This window comes from Chrysemys picta, chromosome 2 (genome assembly GCF_011386835.1).
Source record: "Chrysemys picta bellii isolate R12L10 chromosome 2, ASM1138683v2, whole genome shotgun sequence".
Classification (NCBI taxonomy): Eukaryota; Metazoa; Chordata; order Testudines; family Emydidae; genus Chrysemys; species Chrysemys picta.
In genome coordinates, this window is record NC_088792.1 from 124,026,530 (window position 1) to 124,045,588 (window position 19,059).

The following is a 19,059-nucleotide window of genomic DNA, read 5'->3' on the forward strand; positions in this document are numbered from 1 at the left end:
TCTGATTGGTGTCAGCTGAATATGATCACCCTCTGATATGGAGCTGTGTGAAACTCAACATCTTCAGTTCATATGGGGGTCAGTTTATCCTTTTTGTTGTTGTTATTTCTGTTATATAATCTTGCCCTTTCACTTTGTTGGGTGTTTCTCTATAACTGCTAAGATTTTCATAGTTTAGCTGGGACACCTAAATGTCAACAATGGGTGAAATGCAGCCCACATTTACTCATAAGTTTGCAAACCATAATGCAGTTTTCAGATTAATAAAAAAAATCCCAAATGAGGAACCTTCAACAGTTTTCTGGCTTTCTTATGAAAGGTTCACACAGCTCTACCTAGATGTGAACATTAGAAATGTTATTGCACTAATGTAAAAAAGAATAAAAATATTAGGCATGGTCAAATTCCAGGAAAAATGTTAATTGAATAATTTATTTGGTTAATATTACCAATATTTGTAGAATAATGTACTCATTAAATGCCATTAGCTCTGTTATAAACCTGTTAAAATACTGGACAAAAATTCTTATTAAATGAAAAATGGCAAAAAGTTGTGAATAATATATTCACTGATTTGTACTCAACCTGCTCTAAAGAAGTATTTCTCAAAAAAAAAAAAAATAGAGAGAGAGATATTGCAGGAAAGAGGTGAGGGTTGGTGGAGCCTGGCAAAATGATCTGATTTTGCTTTATGCTTAAAACTTTTCACACCATTCTGGGTTGACCATAGTTCAGTCTATAATTTTAGGTAAGATCCACTAGGCTTTTGCTCAGTTTCATTGCTTTTTTCTATACTTTCTCCAGAATTGCTCCCAGAGTCTAGGTGCTCAAAAGTGGATGCAGTCCTCTAGGCAGGGTCTCATGATGCTCTCATGGAATGTTATAATAATTCCTCCCATTTAGTGTGTAATTGTATTGATTAGGCCTCCTATCCTATTGGCCTTTTTTGCTGCAATTAGTCAATGTATTGAGTCTTCATGTTCTTACTAACATGAATCTTGAAGTTCCATTTATTGACATGTCAGTTCTCTACCCATTAATGGATGTTATTTTGGAGCTTTTTAAACTAAAATGCAAAATCCAGTACTTAGTTAAGAATTCCATTTGTATATTTTGTTTATTACATGATAAAAAAATTACTATTCTCATAGCCAGAAAAATAAAATGCAATGCCAGACAGACACCTCGTGCTTAAAAAAAAAAAAAGATACACAATTCATGCCATAGGTCAACAATGGATGGTGTTGTCGACAAACAGGTCAAAATATGGGCTTTAAAGCATTAAACCTCTTCAGCAAAGGAACTGACAGATTCAACAATAATTAGCTGTATTTTTATGGTGCACTTAATTTCCATGATGCCACAATATCAGTGACAAAACTATCACGAAGATGATAGAGTTGAAAGCAGCTAACCTTTAGGTTAACTGTAATTGCAGTACCCTTAAATTAGGGGAAATGTCAGCTGACTCTAATGTGTAATAAGATCATTACCATTTAGGTCAGCTCTTGCTAATTTATATTTGTATACTGTGGGAGTTTGTCATTTCTGACTGCTACAGTGTATTGTGTACTGCGCGTGTACACTTTTAAATCCATTATGTTTGTATGAATTTTAACTTTATCTTTTTAATATCTTCTGAGTCCTTACTCAGGCACTGTTAGGACAGAAGGGGAACAGAAGGCCCATTATGTTTGTTCCCTCCTTTGGATTATCAGTTGTATGCCACAATATCTATGTTATCAAATACCAGTCCAATTCATTTTAACAATGATTTATAGTCATTGCTAAAATTTCTGCTCTTAGTTTAATTGTTCACTCTATTAAAACAAGTATCAGAGGGGTAGCTGTGTTAGTCTGAATCTGTAAAAAGCAACAGAGGGTCCTATGGCACCTTTAAGACTAACAGAAGTATTGGGAGCATAAGCTTTTGTGGGTAAGACCCTCACTTCTTCAGATGCTAGTAATGGAAATTTCCAGAGGCAGGTATAAATCAGTATGGAGATAACGAGGTTAGTTCAATCAGGGAGGGTGAGGTGCTCTGCTAGCAGTTGAGGTGTGAACACCAAGGGAGGAGAAACTGCTTCTGTAGTTGGATAGCCATTCACAGTCTTTGTTTAATCCTGATCTGATGGTGTCAAATTTGCAAATGAACTGGAGCTCAGCAGTTTCTCTTTGGAGTCTGGTCCTGAAGTTTTTTTGCTGTAAGATGGCTACCTTTACATCTGCTATTGTGTGGCCAGGGAGGTTGAAGTGTTCTCCTACAGGTTTTTGTATATTGCCATTCCTGATATCTGACTTGTGTCCATTTATCCTCTTGCGTAGTGACTTTCTAGTTTGGCCAATGTACATAGCAGAGGGGCATTGCTGGCACATGATGGCATATATATTACATTGGTGGACGTGCAGGTGAATGAGCCGGTGATGTTGTAGCTGATCTGGTTAGGTCCTGTGATGGTGTTGCTGGTGTAGATATGTGGGCAGAGTTGGCATCGAGGTTTGTTGCATGGGTTGATTCCTGAGTTAGAGTTGTTATGGTGCGGTGCGTGGTTGCTGGTGAGAATATGCTTAAGGTTGGTGGGTTGTCTATGGGCGAGGACTGGCCTGCCTCCCAAGGTCTGTGAAAGTGAGGGATCGTTGTCCAGGATGGGTTGTAGATCACTGATGATGTGTTGGAGAGGTTTAAGCTGAGGACTGTAGGTGATGGCCAGTGGAGTTCTGTTGGTTTCTTTTTTGGGCCTGTCTTGTAGCAGGAGGCTTCTGGGTACACGTCTGGCTCTGTTGATTTGTTTCTTTATTTCCTTTTGTGGGTATCGTAGTTTTAAGAATGCTTGGTGAAGATCTTGTAGGTGTTGGTCTCTGTCTGAGTGGTTGGAGCAGATGCGGTTGTACCTCAGCACTTGGCTGTAGATGATGGATCGTGTAGTGTGTCCGGGCTGGAAGCTGGAGGCATGAAGGTACAAAAAAGAACTAGTTAAACTAGATAAATTCATGGAGGATAGGTCCATCAATGGCTATTAGCCAGGATGAGCGGGAATGGTGTCCCTAGCCTCTGTTTACCTGAAGCTGGGAATGAGCAACAGGGGATGGATCACTTCATGATTACCTGTTCTGTTCATTCCCTCTGGGGCACATGGCACTGGCCCCAGTTGGAAGACAGGATACTGGGATAGATGAACTTGTGGTCTGACCCAGTAGGGCCATTCTTATGTAAAGTGCCTGTGTAAATGACAGAAAATTGCTGCCATCTTGTAGCTGTTCTTTGTTCTCTATGAACTGATCTGGAAATTCTACTTAAGTTCTTAGCTGACAAAGGTTAATTCATCATAAAAACTGCCACCCATCACAAGTGCCATTATTCAGTAATCTTACTGGAAGTATCAAGAGAGAGGTCAAGTCTTGAATGGGTATGGAAAATGAATTAGTATCTGACCCATAGAATTGGTTCCTCAAAGTGAGGAATGAAGCATGTTTGCATGGAGAAGCATTCACTGACCATTGTATACCCTTTTTTTGTAGATGAACAGTCCATTTCACTTTCCAGGATTGCAATCTATCATCTTTCATTAGCTTTACATTTGCTCCCTATATATTTTTAAAGATTTTTTTTTCTATTTGCAATTTGATATGTAGAAAATTCCTTTTTCTTATTGTAACTTGAATCTATGCAATCTGCATTATCAGTTAATGTGGTGCTCTGAGATGAAAATAGGAAACATTTTCAACCATTTTCATGGTAAATATAGAGAAAAAGATGAAGATTTAAATACAAAGGCAAAAGACAGAGAGATTGATAGTTAGATTTAAGATTACCAAAAGGGACCCAACTGAAATGGAAGTTTTGATTACCTACGAAAGATCTGATGACCAAGTGATGCTGTCTGTTGTGGAAATAATTGAGCTATAACATTGCACTGCTAAGATATCAGATTTGTCATTTCAATTCACACTTCTTGAATATGTAAAGTGCAACTGTTATGTAATTTAATATTGTTCCATTAGCTTAACCTCTTGGGTGAAAAGAAAGAAATCATTAAGTTAGAGCCCAGTGGATGTTTTCCCCTGTAAGGAGCAATAGTATTGTTTATTGAGTGTTATACAAAAGTTTTCATTGCACACTGAATTAAAAGAGTATCTGAAATGGTTCTTTGAAAAATGGAGAATGATATTTCTGAACACTGATTTATTGAATTATATTCCTTGTGACTACAAGCACAAATTGTGGCTTGTTAGAAGAATACTGACCTGAATCCTGCGCTCAACATTCAGGCAAAACTGAGTTCTCTGTGTGTGTGTGTTTATATATGTGTGTGTGTGTGTGTGTTTCCCCCTAGACCTAAGAATAAGTAACATTTCTTGCAATATTTCCAGAAATTAAATCAAACTATCCATTCACCTGTCAAATTCTATATTTGTCATTCTTGGAAGAAATGTTTTCAATCACAAAACTTCTGAGAATGATAGCTGCTTATGCACATGTTTGGACACATGAGGGAATACGTCAAATAGCTTAACTGTGTTCAAAGCTATCCAACTTTTGTCTAACCCATTTAGGTACAATTCTACCAAAAAGGAATATAGTGTAGTATCACACAAGATACAGAAAAGATCAGATTTGTTAGTGAATGAGTTAGATTCACGCAGGCCCTGTAGCTCTCTAGCTTGTAGAATGATGAACAGAGTCTGTGTTACACCATTTGATAATAAAGTGTTCTTTAAGACCTGGCCTTGATTAGCAATTATGGAGTGGGCTGCTGACTTCCCTATACATATACTACAATGTTATAGAAAGCTGCATTTCATATGAAGCACTAACGGGTAAGACATTCTAAGTGTACACATTTACTTTGTGTAAACTCTGTGAAATGTATATTACAATCTTGTTTCATATTTCATGGTTCAATGGGAGAATGCTTTATCATTACATCATTATTAACCACTACATTTTCTGTCAAAAATGCAGCAGACAGCAACAAAGTGTAATCAGTACATAGGGTAATCAGTTAATTTTAGCAGGATAATTCAGCATACTCAAGTCCAAATATGTCAGCAACTATAACTACTATTCTGTCCAAATCATCTCCCAGAAACACTAAACGCAACATTACTTTTGCAATAAACTACACTGAAAAGTAGCTATAAGGTATAAATATTCTCACTTTCTGAGTTGTTGATGCTTTCCCTTCATAAATCACCATATTACTAAATCTGTCCTAAGGTGAACAATATAAAACACTGTATTGTTCCAATAGCCCACTGAAGACACACATATTAACTATGCCTATTGTCTTCCACACATGAGACTCAGCAAGGTTAACAATATTTAATATGTTTAATCACTGTTTAATCATTAACTAAGTACATTTCAAGTTGAATCATTGAAATCATTAAGGCCTCTAGCTATCTAGTGATTTTTGTTTATGATTTACATTACCTTATTAAGATAAAACTACTTTATTTTTGGCAATAACTGTTATGATATGTAATGATTTATAGTGGTGGATAGCAAAACTATACATTAAAAAGTTTGCCAAAGGCCATTGACTGTTATTTATATGAATATGACATCCACCAAATTGCTACCTATTACACTGGTCTACAATTTTTGAGAAGTCGTCGGCTTCAGAGATAAAATGTGCTATTTATTACGTATTTTGATGTGCTGAATTCAAATATGACAATTAAAACAACTGATTGGCTACTGTTTCTAAGATATTTAAGTTTTTACATTTTATGTCTATGTATATTGTGTAGATAGTAGAGTTTTAATGATAAATTGTAAACCTAGGTCTTTTCATGTGTTTATGGTTGCTTTACATGATACTATTTCACCTGTCCTGTTTATGTAACACTTTAAAAATCAGCAAAAGGGTTATATAAATAAAATTTATTATGAAACAAAAGGCAAAAAACTATTATGTACATAGTTTAGTCCTATTCAGTGTCTACTTGGTGCTTCTTGGCTTGTCTCTTGTATTCATTAAATGGAGCATCTCTTGTCACTGTCCAGCAATAGTCTGCAACCATTGATGGGCTCCATTTGCCCTGATAGCATTTCTCCATTGTTGCAATGTCCTGGTGAAATCGCTCGCCGTGCTCGTCGCTCACTGCTCCGCAGTTTGGTGGAAAAAAATCTAGATGAGAGTGCAAAAAATATATCTTTAGTGACATGTTGCAACTAAGGCTTTTGTATGCCTTGAGGAGGTTTTCCACCAACAACCTGTAGTTGTTTGCCTTGTTGTTTCCGAGAAAATTTATTGCCACTAACTGGAAGGCTTTCCATGCCATCTTTTCCTTGCCACGCAGTGCATGGTCAAATGCATCATCTCGAAGAATCTGAGGACCAACAAAGACACCTTCATTTATTTTAGCTTCACTTAACCTTGGAAATTTTCCACGGAGGTACTTGAAAGCTGCTTGTGTTTTGTCAATGGCCTTGACAAAGTTCTTCATCAGACCCAGCTTGATGTGTAAGGGTGGTAACAAAATCTTCCTTGGTTCAACAAGTGGTGGATGCTGAACACTTTTCCTCCCAGGCTCCAATGACTGTCGGAGTGGCCAATCTTTCTTGATGTAGTAGGAATCTTGCAGAGATTTGCAGAGAAAACAGCAGTACTTTGTGTATCCAGTCTGCAGACCAAGCAAGAGAGCAACAACCTTCAAATCGCCACAAAGCTGCCACTGATGTTCGTCATAGTTTATGCACCTCAAAAGTTGTTTCATGTTGTCATAGGTTTCCTTCATATGGACTGCATGACCAACTGGAATTGATGGCAAAACATTGCTATTATGCAGTAAAACAGCTTTAAGACTCGTCTTCGATGAATCAATGAACAGTCTCCACTCATCTGGATCGTGAACGATGTTGAGGGCTGCCATCACACCATTGATGTTGTTGCAGGCTACAAGATCACCTTCCATAAAGAAGAATGGGACAAGATCCTTTTGACGGTCACGGAACATGGAAATCCTAACATCACCTGCCAGGAGATTCCACTGCTGTAGTCTGGAGCCCAACAGCTCTGCCTTACTCTTGGGTAGTTCCAAATCCCTGACAAGGTCACTCAGTTCACCTTGTGTTATGAGGTCTGGTTCAGAGGAGGAGGATGGGAGAAAATGTGGGTCCTGTAACATTGATGGTTCAGGACCAGAAGTTTCAGCCTCTTCCTCTTCCTCATCTGATTCAAGTGAGAATGATTGTGGTGCATCAGGAACTGGCAGTCCTTCTCCGTGGGGTACTGGATGTATAGCTGATGGAATGTTTGAATAATGCACAGTCCACTTTTTCTTCTTTGACACACCTTTCCCAACTGGAGGCATCATGCAGAAGTAACAATTGCTGGTATGATCTGTTGGCTCTCTCCAAATCATTGGCACTGCAAAAGGCATAGATTTCCTTTTCCTGTTCAACCACTGGCGAAGATTTGTTGCACAAGTGTTGCAGCATATGTGTGGCCCACCTCTTGTCCTGATCTCCAATTTTGCAGCCAAAATAAAGGTGATAGGCTTTCTTAACCATAGTGGTTATACTGCGCTTTTGTGATGCAAAAGTCACTTCACCACAAACACAGCAGAAGTTATCTGCACTGTTCACACAAGTACGAGGCATCTCAGCTCACTTTGGCTAAACAGAAATGTGTCCCTTTGCAAAATCAAACACTGACAAATAAGAGAGAACGACACTGTATGATTTCTAGAGCTGATATAGGTCAATTTGTTCAGCAGAGTGATGTAAGCTTTGTTATGATTGCATCATCCATGACTTCTAGGAATAACATGATGCAATTCATATCATGTATGACGCAATACCGGCTTCAGATTGCATCATTCATTGTTTTGCCTAAAAAGCAAGTACTGTCCAAATCCAGTCATAGATTTATTCATAGATCCAGTCAAAGATCTATTTTAGTCCTTTCTGGTTTAAATTGAGATCCCTTCCCTTTATAACTCACTTATCCTTCGCCATTCCCAAGTCAAGGGTCGTATATACTGACCCAATAGCATATCTTGAAAACTAGAGCCAATCAACAATGTTAAGCATCATTTTCTTTCTCAGTGACCCAGAATTAGTAAAGTTAGACTACATTTATTTCAGAAGCATTTTGGCTGTAGAGCAGTGTTGTTAGTTATAACTATTGTTTTATTTTTCTGAAGATAATGTGGTACAATTGTTATATCAAGAGTTCCAGGCATTCCTGTCTGGTGAAAATGGGCACTAAAGGTGTTCTTAAACATGCACCATAACACCAGACATTAATTTGGAGACAATTTATAAAGAATATTTCTCAAATTTCAAAGAGCTATTCATATGCCTCTTTAGGCATGTTGTTCATATGAAAATCGATATGAAAATCCAGAGGTGGATAAAGAACTGGTTAAAGGGGAGACTTCAGCGGGTCGTACTAAAAGGTGAACTGTCAGGTTGGAGGGAGGTTACCAGTGGAGTTCCTCAAGATTCGGTTTTGGGTCCAATTTTATTTAATCTATTCATTACTGACCTCAGAATCGAATGTAGGAGTGGGCTGGTAAAGTTTGCGGATGACACAAAGTTGGGAGGTATTGGAGGTATTGGGAGGTATTCGGAGAAGGATCGGGATATCCTGCAGGGAAATTTGGATGACCTTGTAAACTGGAGTAATAGTAATAGGATGAAATTTAATAGCGAGAAGTGTAAGGTTATGCATTTAGGCATAAATAACAAGAATTTTAGTTATAAGCTAGGGACACATCAGTTGGAAGTAACGGAAGAGGAGAAGGACCTTGGAGTCCTGGTTGATCGCAGGATGACTATGAGTCGGCAATGTGACGTGGCCGTGAAAAAAGCTAATGCGGTCTTGGGATGCATTAGGCAAGGTATTTCTAGTAGGGATAAGGAGGTGCTGGTTCCATTATACAAGGCACTGGTGAGACCTCATTTGGAGTACTGTGTGCAGTTCTGGTCTCCCATGTTTAAAAAGGATGAAATCAAACTGGAACAGGTACAGAGAAGGCCCACTAGGATGATCCGAGGAATGGAAAATCTATCGTATGAAAGGAGACTCGAGGAGCTCGGTTTGTTTACCTTAACCAAAAGAGGTCTGAGGGGGGATATGATTGCTCTCTTTAAATATATCAGAGGGATAAATACCAGGGAAGGAGAGGAATTATTTCAGCTCAGTACTAATGTGGACACGAGAACGAATGGATATAAACTGGCCGTCGGGAAGTTTAGGCTTGAAATTAGACAAAGGTTTCTAACCATCAGAGGGGTGAAGTTTTGGAACAGCCTTCCGAGGGAAACAGTGGGGGCAAAAGACCTCTCTGGCTTTAAGATTAAGCTTGATAAGTTTATGGAGGGGATGGTTTGATGGGATAAAGTGATTTTAGTCAATAGGTCAACAACATGCCATCGCTGGTAATTAGCAACAATGGTCAATGATGGGATATTAAAAGTTACTACAGAGAACTTTTTCCAGAGGGTCTGGCTAGAGAATCTTGCCGCATGCTCGGGGTTCAGCTGATCGCCATATTTGGGGTCGGGAAGGAATTTTCCTCCAGGGTAGATTGGCAGAGGCCCTGGAGGTTTTTTGCCTTCCTCCGCAGCATGGGGCAGGGGTCGCTTTTCGCCTTCCTCTGCAGCATGGGGCAGGGGTCGCTTGCTGGAGGATTCTCAGTGATTTGAAGTCTTTAAATCATGATTTGGGGACTTCAATAGCTGAGTCAAGGGAGAGAATTCTTCCAGGAGTGGGTGGGTCAGCTTTTGTGGCCCGCATCATGTGGGAGGTCAGACTAGATGATCATAATGGTCCCTTCTGACCTTAGAGTCTATGAGTCTATGAGTCCTTGTAGTAGACATTTCCTTATTTTGCAGTTTTAATGAGCATCTACTATTTTTAACTACTGCTTCAATAATCTTCATGTGACATGGCTCTTTTAGAATTAGCAGTCATCTTTCCAGCAACATTTTCCAAAGGTTGGGATAGAAAGCAACAGGTTAATGAACCGCAGTACATCACAGGGAGTTTTAAAGCTCTAAATTGAAGTACACACAATGTTGAGCCAAATATTGTGAATGTAACCCAACTAAATTAGAGTTTCCTTTTTTTTCTAATTTCACTTAGTCTAACTGTGATTTGTGTAGCTGGCTGACCAATTTATTTGTAATAGTATTTTCATGTTGAAATATATGGAAGTTCAAAATGAACTAGAAAACGGGAAAATTATAAACAAAAGTCCCAAATTTTAAGTTGAGTCCTCAGCTAGATTCAGAAAGAAAGCACACCTAACTTTTAGGGGCCTAGAACACCACTGGGATTCTCAAAGCCCTATACAATGAATGGGGAGAAAGAGGTGCCCCAGAATGAAATTTGCAAAAGCCAGCATGCTAGGTTGCTCCTTGCCTAAACTGGCCAATGGGAGCTGCCAAGCTGAGGGTTGTGCGCTAAGCCCCACCTTCCATTTGTAGAGCTGGATACCTTAGTCCTGTATAGAGGGAACGGACTCTGTCTTCTTGAGATTTTCAGCCACAAAACCCTCTCTTGGAGTTAAGTGCCTATGCTGTTTTTGCAGGAAGCTAGGGAGGAGGGGTCCCTGATAACTTTTCAAGTCCTGGTTCAAGTCCCACTTCAGTCCCACATCTGAATAGCCAAGTGGCTAGGGCACTCACTTTAGAGGTGGTAGGTTCCCCGTTCAATTCCCTTCTCCCCCTCAAAGGGAAGTGGGATTTGAAGGGAGGGGGGCTCTATCTCATCCTGTGGAAGTGCCTTAATCACTGAACTAAAAGTTATGAGGCAGGTTGTTCAGGTGTTTTGTGTAAGCTTCTCTATAAGTGCCTCATCTGGTAGGAGAGGTCAGACTCATTTACTGGATCGGGCCTAGCAGGTGAGTTAGTAGCCTATCTTCCCAAAGTTTGTGCATCAGCCAGGGGCTTAGGCACCTGGATTCCTGGGGTAGGGCTTCAGTGTGCATGCTTAGAAGCAGAAACCTATGTGCTTAGGGAAATTTTACTGAAAAAATTTAGATGTTGAGTGATTTTAGGTGCCTACAGGGTGTGGGAGGAAGCTGAGTGGTGGCTTTGTGAATCCCAGTTAGGCTTGATTCTGGTAATTAGGTGTCTAAAATCACAGGTAGGCACCTAAACCCTTTTTGTGAATCTAGCCCTCAATCCTTCTCAAAGAAGTATCGCTCTCGCTGTTCAAATTTAAAACCTCTATCCATCATAAATAAGGACAGTCTTTTCTTTGCTGTTATCCAGGTCTCTGCTGCAAAATTTTCTCTGGCACTTTTCATGCTGTTCTGATGAACCCACCAATGAATCCTTTAGATATCTTAACCAAACTACTGAGTAATTACACGACAATTACAAATCTTCCCTTCCTTGCTATAGGCGTGGCCCTGAATGAGAATTTCAACATTGTATCTTCAATAAGATCATGGCTGATAAGCAGTACTAATAAAAGAAGGGTTATGTCCCCCTGTTTATTTAATTGTGGTCAATGGATTGCCATTTCTAATTCAGACTTAATAAAGACTTTATTTACTCTCTTCTGCTATTTGATAGCTAATTGATATACTAGATTCAGGTAATATTTAAAATTCTTATTTTACATCATGTTTGTCTGTAGTAGCAGTCACTACTGGTAATAGCTGGAAATTTCTTGTCTCTGGGTTGAGTTCATAAAGCACTCTTTGCTTCTCCTCACCTAGAGCATTTCACTTAGATAGAGTTGATGATGTAAGTAACACCGATTCCAGAATTAAATATCTCAATTTCTAGAAGATAGTATGTTGTCAGTCTGAATTAATCACTCAAAAAAATGGCTGAAAGAAAATAACTGTCTACTTATCACTCCAAATAAGTGAACTGCCCATACTGCATTTGCAGTTTCCATCTTCTTTCTGATTTGTTTCCAAGTTCTTGGAAGACTTGACACTGGGGTCTTCATCTACATGATAAACTTACAGAGCTCCTCATTAAAATACAAATTCTTTGTGTACATTGTATTCATCTTTCCTTTCCCATGTATAAAGGGCAAGTAGTGAAGTGTTTCGAAATGTTATGTACAACCATCAACATTAGAAAGTCAAAATTTGCTAACAGTTGCCACATATTGGCATCTGTGATATCTCTATTTTCCAAATATCTAGAACAGGTGGTATCTCAGGTAGCACTATGTCAGTATTCTTGGCAAATGCTGCCTTTTTTGAACTGTGACCATTGCATAATTTGGCCCCAGAAGTTAGCAATGTTAAACCTCTTATTTATTTCAAAACTATAAGCCAATACTGTCTCCAGATTCAGAAACAGGCTTTCAAACCTCCACATCCAAATAATTTTCATTACCTCCTCTTCTTGAGTTTTCTGAGGGCAATCTGCACCCTAGCTTTCTCAGAATAGGCCTTTAAGACGTTTCATATACTAGATGTGCATCTTCAAAATCTTTGGGCAGTGTACCCACAGTGAGATCACTTGGGAGACTTGATTGTCAACCAAACATTAACTCTTAAGATGTAAATCCCATTATTTCATGCTTGCTGGAGTAATAAGCATGAAAGAGAGGCACCATACAGTAACTGGATTCTTGCGAGATACTTTTGTTCACACAGATCACACTGTAGGTGTGTGTGCCTTGTGTGTGTGAACCCAGAATCTTATAGCCAGCAGTGTCCTTGCATGCCTTTGTGTCCCCTACAGTGAGTATCACAGCAGTTCCAACTGTCTCTCAGTTCTTCACTAATACATAAAATCCAAGTAAAAGGACAGCATTTCAGTGGCAAAGGAGTGGAAGTTGTGGGATACATATGAACAAAAGCATCTTGAAGTACTCCAGTTATTGTAAGGTAAGTAACCTTTCTTTCTTTTTCAAGCATTTGTCCACACAAATCCCATTGTAGGTAAGTAACTAGCAGTTATCTCTCAGGGAGGTGGGAGATAGGTGTCTTAAACATATGAACAGAACTCCAAGTAGCTGCCCTACAAATCTCATAAATAGGGACTCCCCTGAAACAAGGCACAAAGTGGTTTGTGCCCTAAATCAAGAGGGTACGGCTAGTTTATTAAATGAATGTGAAATCTTAATGAAGTCTGCCACTGTCACTTAGGGAGTCTCTGAGATGAAACAGCCTGACCCAAAAATTACAAATAGTCTATCTGATTTATTAAATGGCTTTGTTCTAGATAGACGAAAGTTTAGACTAGATAGATAAAAGGACATAACCCTCAGAACATCTAGTGTGTGTAGTTTAATTTCCATGGGAGAGTCATGAGGTCTAGGAAAAAAATACCTGTGAGTGCATAAAATTGTTTTATATGAAAATCTGAAACCACTTTCAGCCAAAATTTAGGATGTGGCCTGAGAGTAACTCTGTCTTTCTGGAACACAGTATATGATGGGTGTGATATTCTGTACCTCAATGGAATACCTTGCACCCCCCATGTTCATCCTTGTGTGGTATCCAATGCAAAGTTTGTCATGGGTGTCTTCAGAAGGCTCATGATGCGCTGAGCATTGTTGTTATAGTAATGTTATAGTAATTATTATAATAATGTTATAATAATGTCATAGGTTGTAATTTCATGTATATAGTTATGAGGCTGAAAATGTATCCTCATGGCTTAAAATAAGCCGAGGCAAAACTCTCGAGGAGCAGAGGGGCAGTTCAAATATCATGAGGGCATGTATGGGACAAACCCAGCCCAGCCTCACAGAAACAAAGGACACAGGCCTAGGCAGCAACAAAGGATCTGTTGGACTCTTGAGTGAGTCACCCCCCTTCCCTTGGTTACTTTGGGACTCTGAAGAGGGGAGCAAAGCCAAGAGGGAAGAAAGAACATGATAAATGAGAGAGACATTTGCCATCCTCTTCCTCTCTTTTCCACCTCCATCTACAGACATCAACCCCAATCGACTGAAGCACTGATCAAAAGGGAGAGCCTGGCTGAAGGGCAACCAGCCAGCCTGTGGTGAAAAGCATCTAAGTTTGTAAGGGCACTGAAAGTGTTAAGATCAGCTTAGAATGTGTTTTCCTTTTATTTCATTTGACCAAATCCAACTTCTTGTGCTTTGACTTATAATCACTTAAAATCTATCTTTTGTAGATAATAAATTTGTTTGTTTATTCCACCTGAAGCAGTGCGTTTGGTTTGAAGTGTGTCAGAGACTCCCCCTGGGATAACAAGCCTGGTGCATATCAATTTCTTTGTTAAATTGACGAACTCATCGGGCATAACTGGACACAACAAGAGGGAGGTTCCTAGGGTAGTTTCTGGGACCTGAGATATTGGCTAGTGTCATTCAGTTGCACAATCCAAGCAGTTTACATGCCAGAGGCTGTGTGAGAACAGCCCAGCAGTAGGGGTTCTAACAGAAGAGCAGGGTAAGGGTGGCTCCCAGAGTCGAGGATTGGAGTGACCTAGCAGATCACTGGTCCAGATAACATCAGGGGAATGTCACAATGGGCCAGACATGAAAGCCTATGTTTTGCTTAGTCTGTGAGCTGAGGTGATAGTTACCAAAAACACTATTTTTAACGGAGAAGTGATACAAAGAATATGATGATATAGGTTCAACTGGAGCATCTATCAAAGATAGAAGCACCAAATTGAAGTCCCAGGTAGGGACTGGATCCTTAACTAACACTTTACAAATCTAGATACTATGAGGTGTGGGGAGTGAATGGCCCTGAACAGGGGGTAACATCCTGATATAGCAGCAAGATGAACTCTAATAGGGCTAAAAGAATGTCCCAAGTGTTTAAAAGACAATAAGTAATCCAAGGTAGCTGGAATAGAAGAGTTCAAGAGCTGAATATAGCTCTGAATGAAGCACAATGATAAATGCCTCCACTTTGTTTCGTATGTCCTTCTAGTAGAGACATTTCTTCTCTGGATCAAAACCTCTTGTACAGTCAGGGAACAGCTTATGTCTACAGAGGTCAGCCAGCTAGACTCCATGCTGTTAGATATCTGGGTGAAACAGCAGGCTTTGGCTCTGCAAAATGATGTCCCAGAGGTTCAGAAGTGGAATAGGTGATGTGATTGATAAGTGCATCAGGTTGGAATACCAGAATTGATGTGCCCAGGCTGGAGCTATCATTATCAGCTGGGCTTTTTCCTGACGTAGCTTCCTGAGAACCCTGGGGATTAGTGGAGGGGAAGGCACTTTCTTTCCTCATTGAATTAGAAATGCAACTGCTATAGATCCCAGAGTTACCCTTCCCTGGGAGCTGGGGACTGGAATCTCGTGTTCAGATTGGTAGCAAACTGGTCTATGGAGGGATTTCCCCAGTATTGACATATGTGACCTAGAACAACTCTTTCAACTCCCACCCATAAGTAAATGGAGCTCTTTCTGCTTAGCTGATCTGCCAAATTGTTCTGGGTACTTGGAAGATGGAGGGCTATTAGGATTTGCTGTAGGATGCACTAGTCCCATAGGTCTATTGCTTCCTGACATAAAGGCAATGATCTTGCTCTCCCTTGCCTGTTTATATAGTGAATAAACATCACATTGTCCATTGGGACTTGGGCGATGGTTTCCTGAAAGAGGAACAGGAATGCCTTCCAGACCATATGAAAGGCCCTGATTTCTAGTGTATTTATGTGTAACTGAGACTCTGCTTGGGACTACATGCCTTGAATATGGAGAGAGTCCAGTTGCACACCCCCGCCTAGTTCTGATGCATCCATCACCAGAATCTTTGAAGGAGGTTGTGGATGAAACGGACAGACATTGGCAGACACTTAGAGTCTCTCTTCACTGAAGGAGAGATGACAGTACTCTCTGAGGAATTTCTACAGGTTAGTCCATGTTTTGGCTGACTGGCTGATAAATGGATCTCAGCCAACCTTAAAGAGGCTGAAGTTGTAACCTTTCATACAGAGTCATGTAAATGCAAGCTGTCATATGACCCAGTAAACTGAGGAAGACTCTCAATGTGCTACTTGGATAAGATGGAAGGTATGAGATGAAGTGATTCATTGTGGAAAGTCTTTCATGAGCAGCAAATGCTCTTGACAATCTGGAGTTTAGGAGTACCCCCTCTGAATTCAATGCATTAAGTAGTGATGAGAGTATACTTGTCTTGATTGATCTTGAGGCCTAACTTGGAAAACAGCTGTAGAACTGTGTGAACTTCCCTGATGACTTGCTGAGGTGAGTGACCATGAATCAGGCAATCTTTGAGATAACTATACACATGGAGGTTCTGTCTCCTTAGGCAAGTCGCTACCACAGCCAGGCATTTGCAAATACCCTTGGATCTACAGAAAGGCTTAATGGTAGGAGTCTGAACTGGAAGTGAAGTCTATTGGCCACAAATAAAAATAGTTCCTGTGAGCTGGATGGATTGACATATGGAAGTAGGCATCCTGCAATTCAACAGCTGCAAATTCATGGAATCTTATGAAGGGATTATAGAAGAAAGGATGATCACCTGAAACTTGAAGTGATGGATAAACTTGCTGAGACATCTGAGATCTAAAATCAGCATCCACCCATCCAGAAGAATGTTGTGAGAAGGGTCCCTGAAAAGGGATGGGCTATGAGTGAGGAGATGCAGAATTAGCAAAGAATTAAATTGGATGGAGCATCCTTTCTGGACAATTTCTAAGACCCACTGTTTGCTTCTTGCAGCCCATGCAGCTGGAAAAAAAGAAAGGTGATTTCCAAAGGGAGGAGAGAATGAGGTGAAAATCCTTTGAAATTGGCCCAGAACTTTTGACTGTAGCATCAAACTTGAGACCTCTGGCCTGATAAGACTGTTACAGTAGAAGGAGACCTCTCTTCTTCTGGGAGAGTTTATTTTGCTGGAAAAATCAGAAGTCCTTTGATGGTACTGGTATGAAGAACATGCAGCCCTCTTCCTGGAGAAGGACTGAACAGAAAGGATCCAGTTGTAGCTTGGAGCTCTTCAGGGCTGCCTGATATCTCTAGCCTTGATAGTCTGTGCATAGTGGCCAGAGTGGCCACTGAGCACACCACAGTGTCAGAATCATCCAAAGAGGCCTGTAATGTTGTTTTTACCACCAGTTGGCCTCCACAGTCACAACACTTAATTGATCCCATTTGTCTTGCTGAGTTTCTCACTGAGCTGCAGAACTTTGTCCTATTGCAGAAAATCATACTTGGCCAACAAAACCTGTCAGTTTTCTATATGAAACTGCAAGCTAGCTGAGGAGTAAATCTTCTTCCCTTAATCCTAACTAAGAGGTACAGTCACAGAGGGAGGACACTGTGCGGTCTGAATCACTGTCCTTTATGGTGAGAAGAAATTGTACAGGAGGTAAGCACAGCCCTAATGGACACAGCTAGCTAAAAGATTAAGGGCTTACATGGATGAGGTGGGATCCATGCAGACAGATGCTTGAAGAAGAACTTAAGAGTTTGATTAAATTTTTACTGTAGATTTTTCACAACATAATGAATGGGGTTCAGTTAAATTTGTACACTGGATTCCTCCTTGGATGGTATATTCCATAATTATGGCTGTAGTTTTCATGTAGGGCTATTATTTTGGCATTTTGGTTCTTCCTGATTATCCCTAGAGCATGTTTTGTAAATAGTCTGGGCACACTAAGCCATATCAGATAATGCTGTTAAATTCCAAGTTTAAGTTATCCATACAGACAAGATCCATTAGACACAAAAGCAAAATATTCACCAAGCAAGTAGACTGGCCGGTCTGACTTCCCTTCAAATATACTCCATGTTTTCTTTTCACAGGTGTGGCCATGGATGACCACTAAAATTTGGCTCATGGAAATTTCAGTTTATGGTAATGCCCTGAATGACCAGGTTACCTTTTGTGCCTCAGCACAGGAGAACTTTGATGCAGCTTCAAATGTGTGTCAGCTCCCTGCCATGCCAGTCCATCTGCATCACTAGCAAACTCCATAAGACTCTGCCAGTCTTAACTTTGCCTTGCAGGTAACATTCAGTGATTCCCAGTTCACAAGTTCCCCACAGACATCTCGCAGCAGTGTCCAGTGTTTCTCATTGGACACTTATAGAAATTAAGTTCACTTCCTCCAAAGAGACAGTGCATACACCAGCCTTTTGGCTCTCTGAGGACTTAATCTTTATCTTAAACACAGCAGTAAGAGTTATAGTAAAACTATGAATGTTTATTAATAAAGAGCAGAGATTTAAGTGATACTAAGCAGAGATAAACAGTCACAGAAAATGGCTACAAATAAAACAAAATAAAACAAGCTTCCTAGTGTCTAAGACTTAACTTTAGCAAGTTACTATATTTGTTTAAACAGTTTTCTCACTTACATCAAGCTACCAGGATCACCAGCTCTTCCAGTGAAAGGATCTAATATTCACAGAATACAAATATGCTGCCCCTCTATCCCCTAAGTGATGAATAACTCAAATGTCTTTTTGCTCTCCTTATATTTTCCCAAGTCCATAGTCTTTGTCTTAATACCCAGAAAGACCTCCTTATATAACAAATATTCTGATTCCGATATCCTAACTCATATTGACCAAAACCTTAGGCCTATTGAGTCTTAATGAGACTATTCACAGACACAGGTGCTACTTTGCATAGGTAAGTATGGCAGTCTTGTTCTGAATAAGCACTTGTAGTTAGATGAACTCAGTATTTGTGCTATTTTAGTTGAGTATTGGGAAGTATAAAGGAATATTCCATATACTAAGGTAACTTTATCTAAGCATTTTAGAAAAAAAGGCTAGTTTATGAGGGTTACCAGTATAGCTGGCTTTTTTATTAACATAATGTAAAGGTGATAATACTTAATGATTTGTGCCATTGAACAAAGAAGCCAAGATAAAACAATGCTGACAATGATGTAGTTCAGTTATCATCCACTTAGGAAGGAATATGACTTCATGCTGGGAGTCATTCCACATAATAACAGGACTTTTATTAAAGGAACATCCTGGTACACTAAGTAAACAGCAAGGAACAAAAAAACCACAAGACAAAGAATCCTCTGCAAGCTATTGAGTTGTGCCACTGGCTATCTTTATCCTTCTGCCAGTATTTATTACTTTCTGAATCCCTGCAGGAATTGTTACTAGATGCTCTCCAGGTATTCCTAACTTGTAAACA